Source organism: Lonchura striata, chromosome Z (assembly GCF_050655825.1).
Source record: "Lonchura striata isolate lonStrDom1 chromosome Z, ASM5065582v1, whole genome shotgun sequence".
In the NCBI taxonomy this organism is placed as follows: Eukaryota; Metazoa; Chordata; class Aves; order Passeriformes; family Estrildidae; genus Lonchura; species Lonchura striata.
The window spans coordinates 68410349-68425780 of NC_140740.1; the positions used below are offsets into that span (position 1 = coordinate 68410349).

The 15432-nt window shown below is 35.6% G+C and overlaps 1 protein-coding gene across 30 annotated transcripts in view; it reads left to right on the forward strand.

Moving 5' to 3' along the window:
* PTPRD (protein tyrosine phosphatase receptor type D) overlaps positions 1–15432 on the forward strand; it is a 1154377-nt gene that overhangs the window by 289716 nt on the left and 849229 nt on the right. For all 30 annotated transcript variants that reach the window (XM_085567659.1, XM_085567666.1, XM_085567665.1 and 27 more), the window contains one exon: positions 728–835. The gene's annotated coding sequence lies outside the window, so the exon portion shown is untranslated. The remainder of the gene's footprint in view (positions 1–727; positions 836–15432) is intronic.

Consider the following 15432-nt stretch of genomic DNA (forward strand, 5'->3'; position numbering starts at 1 on the left):
ATGCCTTTCATGAAGAGTGATAGTATAATTTTTTCCCCAGGAATTTAAGTTAAACTGATTGGGTTATGATTTTCAGAACTTTCTTTTCCCCATCTTCTTGTAGATTGATATTTATATTATTCTATTCTATTCTATTCTATTCTATTCTATTCTATTCTATTCTATTCTATAGTTGCTCTTTTAGTCAGTTAGGACTTCTTGTCTTCATTTCCTTTCAAAGGTGATAGAGAGCAGTTTAAAATTAAGATACTTTTTCTTTAACCTTTTCTTTTATAAATAATTTTGTCATAAATTTGAAGTCTATAGTCCCTAATAAGAAGAAACCTGGAAAAAAGAAATGATACTTCAAGATCAAAATAAAACTGAAACTATGTTATATAGATACCTTCATTAAACTATTTTGCTGTGAAACACTTCTATTTGCTACTGCTAAAATTTCTGACTAATTTCTTCAGCACCAACATTTTGAAATGCATACATATATGAATAAATATATATGTGAATAAATATACACTAAATAAATTATTGTTTAGAACACTTATTTATATGTATATTGTATCACACAATCAAGAAAAAATTCAAAGAGTGAAACTGCATATGCTTCTATCATTTGTGTAACTGTTTTGATGACCCCTTAATGAGACAGGCTAAGATAATATAATAAATGTCTTATTACACTTGGAAGATAAGAAAAAAAAATAGTTACTGACACTATATTTCGTTCCAGGTGGGAGTAAAAAGCAACTATTTTCCTCACCGTTTATAACACAGTTAAGAATTTGACTGACAGAATGTTGGCACCAGCTGTGGTAGAACTGATCAGCCTCAACTCCAAGTAAGTGATGTCTTGCACATTTGGAGATTCATTTCAGACTAAATTTACAAAGCCTTCTATCAGAAAGTAATGACAAATTATTATAAAACATAAATATAAATATGAAATGGGGGAAATATTCAATGATCAAGAAAATGTAGACAACAAATAGTCTGTTGATATAGAAGAATAACTGGTGGGAAAAAAACAAGTGAGAATATTTGGGTGCTAATTAAATTAACCTTACTTCCCACTGCATTTCTCATGGGAGACAATTGTGGGTGAAGGACAGAGCTAGAAGCCTAGGTGGTCCAAAAATTATCTCTGAGGGGGGTCCACATGTTATTCTTCACATGGTGGAGGTGACAGCAGTGCTACAGTCACGTACATAGGAATTATGAACACATTAAAGTGCATTTCTCGTCCTTCTAGTCTTAGATTTTTAATATTCATGGACACCAGTATCTCAATTCTACTTAGAGTTTTGTTTTCTTTCCTGATAGAATTTGAAAATTTCTTCTTTTCTTATGGCTAGAAGGAAATGTGGAAAAGGGCAGAATGGTTTACAGTTTGTCCAATCTGCTTTTAACTCACAATATAATGTCTCAGTGAAAATCTATTTTCCTCTTTGAAAACTGCTAAAAAACCTGGATGATACCAGCCTGGGAAAAGGAGAAAAGGGTAAACAATAGAGAGGGAGGAAGAAAGAAAGAGGTGGTTGAGGCAGAATATTAATACAATATGTTCATTTATCAGAGAGAAATAAAAGATACACTACCATAAAATTGTTGAATGTCTGAAAACGTATTGGTGTCACTGCAAAACAAACAACTAGCTCACTTTATTGAAGTTCTTGAAAGTTTGAAAACTGCTCAAAATATATCTATTTAGAGCTAGTTGCATAAACATAGTCTAAAAGAGAAGCTAAATTTTTTTCATTGTCAGAATTTGTTTTGGATCATCAATTGCTTTACTGATTATTAGAAATACTGACAAAGTGGAAATGTATGTTTGTATTCTTGGCCCACTGCTAGTCAAACCTATGTAGTTTATCACTTATATACAGTATTTGCTACATTAAAGAATAGAATTAGGACTCTTGACAGGTTTTCAAATGTATTGAATAAAGTGTGTTAATATTTGTGAGTAGCTACTGAAAAAGATGAATTCTAGCAAGAACTTATGCTGAAACAACTTGAGACTTTGAGAAGGCGAGTTCTTTGTAATTATCTAATTAATGACAAGATGAAGCAATTAATGAGCAACACCCCATATGATTTAGACATATCTTTGCCAAAAGTCATTCTTGAATAGGATATATACTTACAGAGGGGAAAGATCTCAAGCTAGAGTACAATCACCTTGTGACCATTGCCTAGGTATCCTGGAGACTACTAAATATACATATATGTATACATATATGAAATAGACATATTTTTTCTAGTTGCTAACTTATTCATTTCTTGTAAACACGTTTCAGTTCTTATGAATGGAGCAGATTGGGTTTTTAAAAAAAAATGTGAAATATTAGAAACAAATAATTTTCTTCTGTTTCCTGGCACAAATCAGTCATTAGTGGTATAAAGAGTAAGAATATTTTTAAATGTTATTTACCCAATATTTCAATATTCTAAGGTCAGACAAAGAAATCAAAAGTTTATCCAGTTCTCAAGCAGCAAAAAGATTTTACTTCTTAGAAACACATATACTAAGCAGAAGCAATGTGGAAGTATAATGGATGTTATCTATTTCTTCAATCATATGCAAGGTGAAATTAGCACCAGTACTTCTGTATCAATGCACAAAACTTTACTGAATATTTAATCCATTCTATTTACTATATGATCCTAAAATTCTGTGTCTTACAAACTCAAAATTTTTCTCAGGTGTGAGAAAAATGTATGGAATTATCAGAGTTAATATACAAATTGATTGATGAGGAATTTGTATGGTATACACATCCCTTTGAGGACATAGTTATTTATAGCAGCTTTATTTTACTTATTTGTTATTTTAAATTGAAATTAATAATTTAGAAATATCACAATAATCACAGATTATATATGACAGATAAGTAGCATCTTATATTTTAACATCTGTTATATGAACTTTAGAACAGAGGTGACTCTGGACCAAAGATTCATTATTTTAAAAGTTTCATCAAATCCTGGTCTGTGCAAATCATACCTATCCAATGTGACAGCCTTGATGAGAAGATAGTGGAGAGGCAAAGATGTGTGCACTTGATTACCCTGACTTCACAAAGTGCTTTGACATGGCTTTCATAGTACCTTTGTTAGCAGGTAGGCAATTACATGAAGCAGATGAACAGTCTTACTGTTGTGATCCATAATACAAAGCCCAACTAGTGACTAGAAAGGTGTACTTTCTGTCTAGGATAAATACCAAGACTAATCATGTTTAATGTTCTTGCAGAAGATCCAAAACATTTATGAAGAGATCAACACAGTAGGAGTTAGGGCTTCTGCAGAGACAAATGATCTGACAGGAACCCCATGAAAATGGATGTGAAGTGCTGCATCTTGGAAGCGAGAGTATGGGCTGATGCTGACCAGCTGGGGAGCTGCTCTGCAGTAATGTCTCTGGGACCTCTGGAGCCACTAGGCTCTTCCCAAGGCAGCAGTAGACTCAGAAAAAGCAGTCTCAAACCCTAGACTGCATTAGCAAGGATGAAGCCAGCAGATACGGAAAAGTGATTTTCCACTGCTGTTCACACTGTGAAATCACATCTGGTAGGCTTTGCGTACCAGAGTATGAGACAGGCATTGATAAAATGGAGTTAGACTTGATCTTTGTGGTATGGAGACTAATTGCAAGAAAGCCTGTGAGATGTTGAGATAGCTCTCTACCATAACATATGGTCCTCCTTTTATTTTGGATGTCAAGATAACCTTTTTGAGGCAAAGTATGAAGAATAAGAAAAAATATCAGAAATTCACTCTTAAATGGGGACAAGATACCTATTCTAGCACACCACAGCTAAGACCATCCTGGGTTAATTTTTGACATTGGTATATATATTCAGTATGTACCATTGATATTGTTCCCAAATATTAACTGGCATATGGTGAAAAGAATTCAGAATTAAGAGTGTGACAAGAATGTGACTAAATTTTTAAGATATTTAAATACTCTGGGACACAAAAAAAAAAAAAATCAGATGAAAAATGAGTGTGTTAAGTTATATAGTTTACAAGTACTTCTAGTGAGCAAACTACAAGAACTAAAGCAAGAGACTACTTTTGAATAAAAATATAATATGTGTATATTAGTCTATTTAGCTTAACACTTACAATATGAGTGACAAAAAATACAATGCAGAAAAAATAAAGGATATAGAGCTTAAGACTATTATTGTTCAAGTTACAGCAGTTTAAAATACCCTGACATCAGAATACTCAGTCTATTTCTAGGCCATCTTTGTCCCAGTGATAGAGTTAAAGGCAAAGAAAAGAAATATTGTTGTATTCATTCTACATTTGGGAACAAGGTCACCGCAAAGTGAACATCTGACATTAGGAGTCTGCTATTGGGCCAAAAATGGAACCTGTTTATCTTGACCCTTGTTCGAGGGTTTCAGACTTCATCTCTACAAAAGGTTAACACTTTGCATCTGGATAACATCAGGATCAAATTTTCACAAGCTTTTAGTACCCTCACTGGGCGAGGTCTTCTATTCTTTCCACAGAGAGCACTTAACTGATTATCAACTGATAGTCCCTGATTTTAATATATGCTGAAGGTCAAGGTTAACATTTTAGCAGGTTTCCTGTGTGATGACAAAATTTGACAAGGTCTAATTGGTTGTGATTTGTCTTTTAATCTTCTAATCTCTTATTATTGCTTCATTTATATGTGTGAAGATAACGGAATTTAGAGACATATTGAACTGACATTTCCCTTAGACACAGGAAAAAAGAAACTGTATATGTATTGATGACATTTCTCTGGATTGATTCAACTCAAAATAAGGGCAAGAAAAAAGCTTAGCTTATGTATCCCTCTTTTTTAGTGCTTTGAACAGGCAGGGAGTGAGTAGGGGTAATAGTTCTTGTTACCAGTTTTGGAGCTGTTGCGTACATGGCATTGTCTGCAGGGTAAGAATTTCTGTTTCCTGTTTGTTCATCGATAATGAGATTAAAAGTTATACGTAGACAAAAGAGGAAACCGATTCCCTTTAAACATGATGAATATTATCTGCAGTTCTTAAACTAAGGCCTATTAATATATTAAAATTAAGGCTTGAGAGCATTTTACATAAGTTTAAAAGCATCTTCTGAAAGTAGAATGTTTATGTAAATAACATATTCTTAAAAGTCTTTGAAACAAGAGCACCTACAAAGATAGAATTTTAAGTACTTTGCATATTTGTAAGTACATAATTTGCACTATGTATGGTATATGCAATGTATATACAATACACACATACAGACAATAATAAAAAAGCCACTCAATAAATGAAGCAATCCAAGAGCAGAGCAAACAGAGATGGCATGTGAATATAATAATATGAATAACACGGCATGTACAATCCTGACATCTTCTATTTTATAATTCCTGTGGAGTGAAACTGCTCTTCTTTCTATGTAAATGTGAAATTCAGGTGAGAAAAAGCAATTAATTTCCCCAATGTATTATAGGAAATACATGGGAGCCCAGGGAGATTGATACTTTCCCAGATCCTATGTTAGAATCTTGAAAATGCTGCCCTTTATGAAGGGCTGTCATTAATATAGAAAACAAGTAGTCCATTTTCACTTTCACATACAAATATTTGTATCTTAAAAGGGCAACAATTTTTGGAAACAACTTATAGCATTGGGAATATTGCTATTTTTTGTCATACTGTACAAACTGGCATTAAAAGAAAGCTGTCACACTATTTCATATGATACACACATCTTATCATATGGATTTTTATGTACCTTTTAAGTCAGGTAATATACTTGACTGAGTTTTGATATGGGGTGTGCTTGTTTATGTGTGATATGAATTTGGGCAGATACTATCTGTTCAGCTAGGTTGATCAGTAGTGCTTTGTGCAGACATTCAAGCTGACTATTTTCTGCAGAGTTATTTGCCTCAGTTGAACATAAAATTGGAGCTAAAACTGTTCAGTCATGTCCTAGCTAAAGCTTGGATAGAATATCTTGTGTCCATTATTTTTTTAAAAGTATACAGCTTTTACTCAAGATAAACTATTGCTTCTTTCTCTAGAAATCAGAGTAATTATTGACAAAACCATACTTTAGTTCAATTTCTAGCAAAGATTGCCATATTTTGCAAGGTGATTTGCCTCTGGAAATATCTTTGCACATATTCTCTATAAAAAACTTATTATAAATTTTTGTTTGTATGGAGGATATCCCAATATCACATGGCTCCTACATGTGATTATGTAGTCTTTTTGCCTGTATGCTAAGAAAACTAAATCTTATTAAGTGTGAAAATTTATCACTTTACTATGTAAAAAATAATATTTTATTAGTATAATTTAAATATTGAAAGTCTAAATAAAATACTATTACTAGTTCAGATGTTATTATTATGCATAAGGGAAGAAACTAAGTTTGCTGATGACACCAAACTGAGAGATGCTGTTGACTCTTGAGAACAAGAACATTTGCAAAGGGATATGGGTAGGTTGGATCCCACAATTTAAAAGGATTTTACGATCTTTGAACCTATCTAGAGGAGGGCAACAAAGCTCATGAAAAAGCTGGAAAACATGTGCTGTGAAGATTGGTGAAGGACTTTGGGCATGTCCAGTTTGTAGGAAAAGCAGCTCAAAGGTGACCTGAATTTTCTCTGCAGATTCCTGAGAAGTGGAGATGAAGGTGCTGACTCTTCTCTGGAGTCCAGTGATAAGACAAGTGGGGATGGTTTCAAACTGTGACAGGGGAATTTCAGACTGGACATTAGGAAGATTTTTACCTAGAGGGTGGTCAAAGCCTGGAAAGTAATTGTGGTTGATGTGTCAGTATTTAGAGGTGTTTGGACAACACCCTTAGCAACAGGCTTCAACTTTGGATCAACCTTGAGATGGCTGAGCAGTTGGAGTACATGTTTTTAGATCTCTTCCAACTAAAGTATTCTGTTCTGTTCTATTCTGCTCTAAAGAATAAACAAAAGATATATTACTAGAGGATATATCTCCATAATCATCATAGAATTATAAAATTAGAAGGGGACCAGATTAGAAGGTGACCTCAAAGATCATCTGGTCCAAACTTTCTTGTCAAAAGCATGGTCTAGACAAGATTGATTAGAAACTTGTCCATCTGAATTTTAAGTGTCCAACACTGTAGAATCTACCATTTCCTTGGAGAGATTATTCAGAATTCTGATTGTTTTAAAAAAACTTTCCTCTTGCATGTGATGAGACTATCCTTGGAAGTAACTTGTACCCTTTACCCCACATCTTTTCCAAATGGTTTGTGAAAAGGGAGTCTGTCTTTGTAGTCACTCTTCAGATTTCCTGGGTGGATGCTGTCATGGCCCATCAATTTTCAGAGATGAAGTTGCTGTAAAATTTACTCACCAACTCTTCCTTCAATGAAGGTGGATTTGTGTTTATTTCAACCTAGACTTTTGCTGCCAGGGTCTAGCAAACAGAGGTGAATGAAGTTGAGAACTTCATTCAGCGCTTTTGGTGACTGATTCACCTCTCCTGTTTAACAGGATGATATTTTCCTTCTGTTTCTTTTTCTTATTGAACAGTTTCTTGTAGTTTTTGACATAGTTGGTCAATACCAGTTTTATCTGGTATTTGCATCTCTGCACACCTTGAAAATGCTCTTGAATTTCTCAGTGGGTCTTCACCTGTTTTGACATTTTTGATAAGCTTCTCTTTTGGTTGTGATCAAACTCAAAAGCTTGTAGTTCAGCCAAGGGGATCTCTTGCTCTGCCTACTTCCCTTATCTTTAAAGGGGGTTAACTGGTTTTTGCTTCCAGAAGTGCATTCCTGAAAAACTCTAAACATTCACCAGCTCCTTTTTCCTCCAGGGAAGCTTCTACAGAATACCTCCCGGCTGTGTTCTGAGCATGTTGAAGTTTGGTCTTCTAAAATCTTTGTTTTTAAAATCTTTAAAATCTTGTGTGCTCCCTTTGACCTCAAGCTTCACAATATTGCAGCTAAGGCTATGACTAACCAAGATAATTGCATTGCAAGTCCAGCTGCACCTCATTCCTTTTTGATACATCTAACATTTGTCCTCTACCTATTCCAGGAGCTTGCTAGATTTCATGTGAGCTGCTGCATTCTTCTTCCTACAAATGTCTGGGTTCTTAAAGTGCCTCATAAGAATCAAGTTCTGTTGATCCAAAGCTTGACAAGTTCTTTATAACCATAGAGTTAACAGTATAATCTGAACTGCTTTTCTTGTAATTTACTCCCTTTGTTCCTCTACACTCCATTATGCACACCATTTCCAAGCAGCCTCTGTTTACATGCCAGCAAGCTTCCTTTGGTCTTGACCAAATCATTCTGAAAACCTCATAGATGTTACATACAGACTTCACATATTTGTTACTAAATTTGATTTAAAATTAGGGCTATTCACCGAAAAACACCAAAACTAAACAAAACCCCCTCCTACATGCACATACAAAAAGAGAAAACTTCCAAATCAACCAACCAAAAACCATCAAAAAACTCAACAAACCAAAACCTCCAACTAAAACAAAACAGAGAGGGGAAGGTCAGGAGAAAAGATCATATCTAAACAAGTTTAAGCACAACTTCAGGCAGCTGAAGGCTGCTGTTCACTTTGAAGACAAAGTGAGACTGATGAACTTAGTTTATGAAAGTTTGCAGAATAAATATAATACCTGTGGTATGCTACTGGCAATAGTGAAGTTTTCATTTACTGCAGTGAACATTGTTCAGTCTGTAAGTACTTTTCCTAGTAGTGAAGACTGATATATTGTCATTATAAGAAAGAAAGAAATAATCTTCTTTATGTTGCCAGTGTTATCTATGTGATTTGTGGATATTGCAGAACAGGACTTAGTTTAAAAAAATCTACCATAAAATTTTAGCTACTCATTAAATAAGCAGTATATTTTCCCTTAATTTCTTACCTGTGAGACTCAGAAATGTCAGAACTGATACGAATAGCAAAATTCACTCATTTAAAGCATTTTTATGTGTTTTACTTTGCTGACATATTCAAATTTACTATGAAAGGAAGTGACACCTTCCCTTATCTCTGATAATCTATACTTTTCTATTAGGTTTTACATTTTACATATTGTCTTCTGCTACTTTTCTCTAGTGTGCTTTAATCAAATTCAGAAGTAAATATTTGAACATGAAGAGTTGGTAGTTCATTTCCTCTCAATGTAGAAGCAGTCACAAAAATTGTGTTGTTTTCACCTAAATATGTTGGAATTAAATGCATAGTAATTGGAGCAAAATTATTTGGATTTCCTAGAACAGAAAATAAGAGGGAACATTCTTGTCTCTGTACCTCATCTTCCTCCATCTCCTTTTGACTCAAATCCCAAATTAAACAGATAATAAAATCTAAAAGTGACATTGCCAGAAACCTATTAGGTTCCTTACTTCTTTCCTTTATGATACTGATTTTTATTTTCATATGTAAATAAATATATTACCCATAGCAGAACAGCTGCTGACTGAATTATTTCTAAAGAAAAGTCTGGTTCCTTTACTCAGGAATATTTGAAGTAACTTATAGGAAAGAAGTTCTGAATTAATTGCTAATATTGGAGATCAAACATAGAAACAGACATTTTACAAAACCAAACCCCTTTAGATTTTATCTGTGGTCAGTCCAAACCTAACAAACAATTGTATTGTGATGATGTATGTCCTTTTCTTGAAAATCAGTTTAAATCTAGTTTGCTGTTCTCTGTAAATTATTAGCATTCAAATAGTGTCAGTCAGATTGTCAAGCAGGCTACATGCACATAAACACATCACTGATTATTACAGCAAAAATTATGTTTAAAACTTTACATCTTTAAAGCATTTTAGCACTAAGTATAACACTTGATCCCTCCATCTCTACATGTTTAGTGAGGTTGTGAAAAATTCAGCAATGCTCCAAGAGGACAACTAATGCATCTGTATTTTTTTTCATCTTTTCTTTGGAGCTCCCTTCTGAAATCTGTATAAAACTTGTTCCAGACCTGGTGTGTTTCAGTTTTCTCCATGAAACTCTGTCCTTGTAGGGCAGATCACTTCAGTGTTGACCTATTGTGTCATCACTGAAAGAGCACAAACTATTAGTTTGCAGTGGATCGCAATAGAGTTCTTAGACAGATATACAGTTACTAATTTAGAATGCCAAATGTGGGTGCTCACATTCAGCAAAGAGAACACTGAGGAATGATGTTTACATAATAGATTCATAGATTACATCTCCATTCACACATTTTGGCTTCACTTTCTGTAACCAACTCTTCAGACTGAAATTACAGTTTTTTCTCTCTTCACTGCAGCTGCTCTCCTCTGCTCCTCAGGCCTCAAAGGACACATAGCCTGGAACCACCATGCATGTGCATTCAGCTTAGAATGTTCTTTTACAACTGTAAAAAGTACAGGTAGTGTATGTATGTATGACAGGTATCTCCTGTCTGACTAGAAAGGCTGTACACTGTTAGCTAGAAAGATATTAGATATTCACACAAAATAATTAATACAATAATTATGAAGGTTTTCTGATTTTATGTAATTGTTACTTTAAATGCAATTTCCTTTTTTAGTAGAGAACATGTGGAAAAAATTATGCTTCTATTAAATGTAGCTGAACATAGAAGAGATGCTGTTCTAGATAGATGTAACTAATGAGCAGGAAATTCTTCAACTTGTATTTCCTTTGAAGTGTCTAAGGTAGTCCTTGTAGAGGGCAGGAGAATAAGCAGGGACAGAACACTGGCATTCTTCCCATCCTAATGGACAGCTGGATCATGATGGACAGATTTCCAACAGTATTATGACATTTCTGGAGGATTTGTGTATGACAGATGGGATACCACCTGCTGACAAATTGAAGGGGCTATGTTAACATTATTGAAAATAGGAAACTCTAAAATATGAGTAAATTAAGGATGTCACATCTTTTGCTCCTAATATGTCAGGAAATATCAAGATTTATAAAGAGGTGAAACACAGAGGACAACTAACTCATTTGAAACTTATCCCAAAGTTTTGAATATTTAGAATGTAAAGGATACTGGAGGTATGTGTAGATTATTAGGCTGAACAAATGTCTTTAAGGACAGATTGATCATAGCTGTTGCAGCCCGAATTGCTGCTAGTAAAATACAGGGTAAAGAAGAAAGGACCTTTGCATGGCATCCACAGATGTTTAATTCAGCCACTCAGTGAGAGGTTCAGAGTCCCCAGCACACACATGGAGGGTCCAGGTTTCTCTCTCTCCAAGGGCCCGGAGTGACCCTGGTCCCAGGACATTACAAAGATAAGGGTCAATCAGGGAATAGGGAGGGAATGACTCAGGGACACAGGAACCGACACAGGAACAGATGAAGGTGCTAACGGGGGCTTATTGTCTTTTGAGGGAAGTTTCTTGTGTCTCTTCTCTCCAACCCAGGGGATGCCCCCCATGATCTCCACACATAGCTGTCACTATTAAACAAAATATGAATACAACTGCCTCTGTTACCTTCATGAAAAAGTGGTGTCATGGTTTGACACTGGCACAATGCCAGTGCCCCCATGAAAATGTGATCCCTACCTTGAATGCTGTGAAGTGGAATCTAGAATAGAGTAAAGCAGGCCCAAGCTTAATAACAGAAAAAAAACTTTATTAAACTACTACTACTAAAGAAAAGAGAAAACTAAAGAAAGGAAAAAAAAAACAAAACACACAAAGATCAAATGAAAACCTTGCAAAATATTCCTCCCCCCACCACCCAACTCTAACAAACCACAGTGAAACACAATCTGGACCCCAGTCAGGTTTCCACCCTCCAAGCAAGCGATACTCAGTCCATCGAGGGAACAGAGTCCCTCCCGTGCCACAGACGCCCCAGGAAACACAGCTCCACATCCTGTGTTTCCATGTCACACATGGCACTGCCCGGAGAAAAAGTTTGCCATGGTGACCCTTCTCCTTTCCATGCACAGTGCTCTCACCACTAAATGCATGGATGGACACTGCCTTTAGGATTTTTCCTTTCAAGGATGCCCTGCCAAGAGGGGAGAAAACAACAGTTCAGTTTTTCATTGTTTGGGACCACAGTCCCCCCCATTTTCCCCTGGGGCCGAGGGCTCAAGAACAGAGATCTTCTTCTCTTCTCTTTTCCTTTCCAGGGCAAGGGGGCTCCACCACAAACCCCCTAACCTTTTCTCTGTTCACTCCACTTTTGTCTTTTTCTCAGCTGAAGCAGGTCTCTTGACTCACTGGCATCCTCCCAAAACACAGTCCCTCTTGAAGGAGAAGATTGGTTCAGGTTGTGGCTAACACGGAAAAGTCCAGCCAAAAGCCACTCCTTGTCCCCCTCCCCTCTAGAATTCCTCCTTCCAACATCCCAGGGTCCAAGGTGTCCCTCTTCCTCTCTTTCAAACCGAGGAGGGGAAAGGAAAATTCACAAAGCTTTCATTTCTCAAGGAAGGGTTAAAAGTCCGAACTCCCAGGATGGCTCGATGCCCGGACATCCAGCAACTCCCACACAACTGGACACCTTGGAGCTCCCCCCGCTCCTCCTTCCTCGCGGTGGAATTGCTGACAGGACAGGACCGCCGCCGTCTCTTTCTCTCTCCCCCTCGGGAGAGAAACCGGGGTGGGGGGGGAGGGGGAAATGGAGACATCCCAGATTTCTTCCACCCTTCCATCTGCAGGGGCCAGCCCGGTTCCAGTCCTTCCACCACCCTTGGGGCTTTCGGCCTACCTTTCTCAGGCCATGGGGGCTTCCCCTCCCCCACCCAGCTCGTGGCTGGGCAGGGGAGGTTTGCACTGCAGCTGACCGGAACCAAAGAGAGCGAGTTCCCCTGGGAATTCTGCTTTCAACCCCTCTGTGTTCTCAGAGGTGTGTCTACTTTCAATTGGTCAATATCTATATTGACCTCTTCCTTACGGAAAAAAATATCTTTCCGTGTCAAACCACGACAAGTGGCTTCTTTACCACATTAGCAGTATTACTACCTTTTTTAAGATCCTTCCTATCATGCAGGAGAATTTCTGTGCCTTTTAGTTTCAGTTGTCATGTGAATGCATACAGTGTGGAGAAGCATTCAGCAACAAATTGAATTAACTTAACCAAACTTTAGCCATTTGACTTCTGAATATCTGTAGAGGAATTAAGTGCACTTTTAATTTTTTTTTGTAGAATTTAAATTATTTTTAAGTATGCTTATACAGAAAGACTCCATCAGAATGATTATAAAAGGCCAGTCTTACACATATACTTTGATTATGTAAGGCATAGTTCTAACTAATAAGAATGTCTACCTTTTATGTTTGATTACTCTTATATTTAAATAAAGGTAAAAAATCCCCTTAAACATTTATTTAAATGAGCAAAAACAATAGGTGAGGAACTAGCAGCAGCACGTAATTTCTAAAACTGAAGGCAGTATAAATTTTAGCCCATATTAAAGAAAATATAAAAAAATAAAAAAACCTGAGATGTAAAAGTAATGGCGAAGACTGGCAAATAGGAAGATAAGCCTTTGGCAAAGAGATAGAAAGTTTACAATTTAAATTTTCTGTTTTCTATAAAATAAGTGTTCTATAATATTTCTAAGCTCCTAGAACTACATGGCAAACTACCTCTTATTCTCTCCATTTTGTAGTCAATAGGCAAAATTTGCTCACTACTGAGTAGTGCTATGACACATTATGTCCAAATTTCCCATAATGAATGTATCTCTCCTGTAAGAAGATTTTCACTGGAGATAGTGTTACTTGTTGCAGAACAAAGAACTTGTCAGCTCAGAAAGGGTGTGCAAATTATTTTCTTTAGTATTTGGAAGAGTATTATGTTTTTTTAAGGCTACCTGCCCATGGAAGATGGGACAAGTAGCTGATCCATTAAACAGGAAAAAGGAGTACTTTGTTTTAAGAACAAAGTCCTGCCTCTTTCAGGACTTTAAGATCTGTGTCTGTAAGCAATCTCTTGTTTCCTATTGCTCAAAGTTATGGTAATAATTTTTCTTTGCTCTACCTGTTTTTCCTGGTAAATTTGTACTAAAAATAGAAATCTGTTTCAGAAGGCATTGAAGCTAATCTCAAGCTTGTAGTATCACTTGTAGTGCAAAGATCATAAATGCTCTGTTTTGTTTTATATTATTTACTTATTTTTATGTTGCTTTAAATAATTATGATATGTGCAAATTATAGTCACATAAGCAATAGTTCACAAACTACTGACTAATTCATTGATTACTGCTGCTTTGAAATGTGACTACCATTTCTGCTGACACTTACAAGTAAGATGATTTATGGACAACACTTTCCCAATTAACATTATAATGTATAACTTTATTTTAAAATCATATTACTATGTTAAACATACTAAATAGGCAATAGAATTCCTATCGCTAAGGCCCAGATATTTATGTTATAGAAATTCACAGTTATTTAAATATTTATAAAATGAGAGTTGAGAAAAGCATTTTGAAAAGCAGTTAATAATGAACAGACATCAAGGGAGCCATCATTACAACAGCAAAATGCTGTGCAATTCCAATAACTTCCCTGGTGCAGAAGCAGGCCATCAAATTTAATTAAAAGCAGTCAAAAGTAAACTGAAAAATTGAACTGCAAAAGCCTATCCTTTGCCAGCAGCTGAAGGCAAAGAGAAAGAGAAGGGAGAACCTTGAAAGTAGTAATGAATTGATAAGCCTTTCTGCCTGCAACTTGTAATTTGTTCTGTCAGATTTTAGTATCAGTTAAACTAGATTAATAGAACAACCACTGTCTCTCTATCTTCAATCCTATGCCCTGTCTTTTTCTTATGGGTTTTGATGGTAAATGAAAGTCTGAGAGGGTCAAAAATTAAATTAATTTCCTTGTTTGCTGATTTCTTTTATATAATTCTGTCATGTACATTAGTTAGACACAGGCAAAATAAAAACAATTTAGAGACAGAAATAAATATTTCTATTGAATGTTTTTTCCGGTTCTCCCAGAGAGATTTCATATCTTTTTAACCAATAAAGGTAGATATCACATGCAAAGTTCATCTGCCACTACAGGCTCCCATGGGGAAATGAAAGATAAGGAGAATCATTTGTAATGTACTAGGACTAGCAAATTTATTACTGCTTTATATGCTCAGATTAATGTGGATATATTCAAACTGTACCACAAGGACAGAACCAATTTACTTTAGATCATTTTATTTTTTATAATAATAATGTTTTAATGAAGCTAAATCTTCCCTGCTGTGACTTTATTATGTTTTTCAACATCACTGAAAAATAGATTATGTTGACTCGTAACAGAGTTCATGAAACAGCAGGAATTTGGAGGCAGAAGATCAATTATATTTTAGTGGTCAATACAGAATTAGGAGAGGCAAAAGCCAAGTAGATTCTGGGAAATAAACCAATTGAAAAAAAATAAAGAAAAAAAAATAAATTACTTCCAAGCCAATCAACATT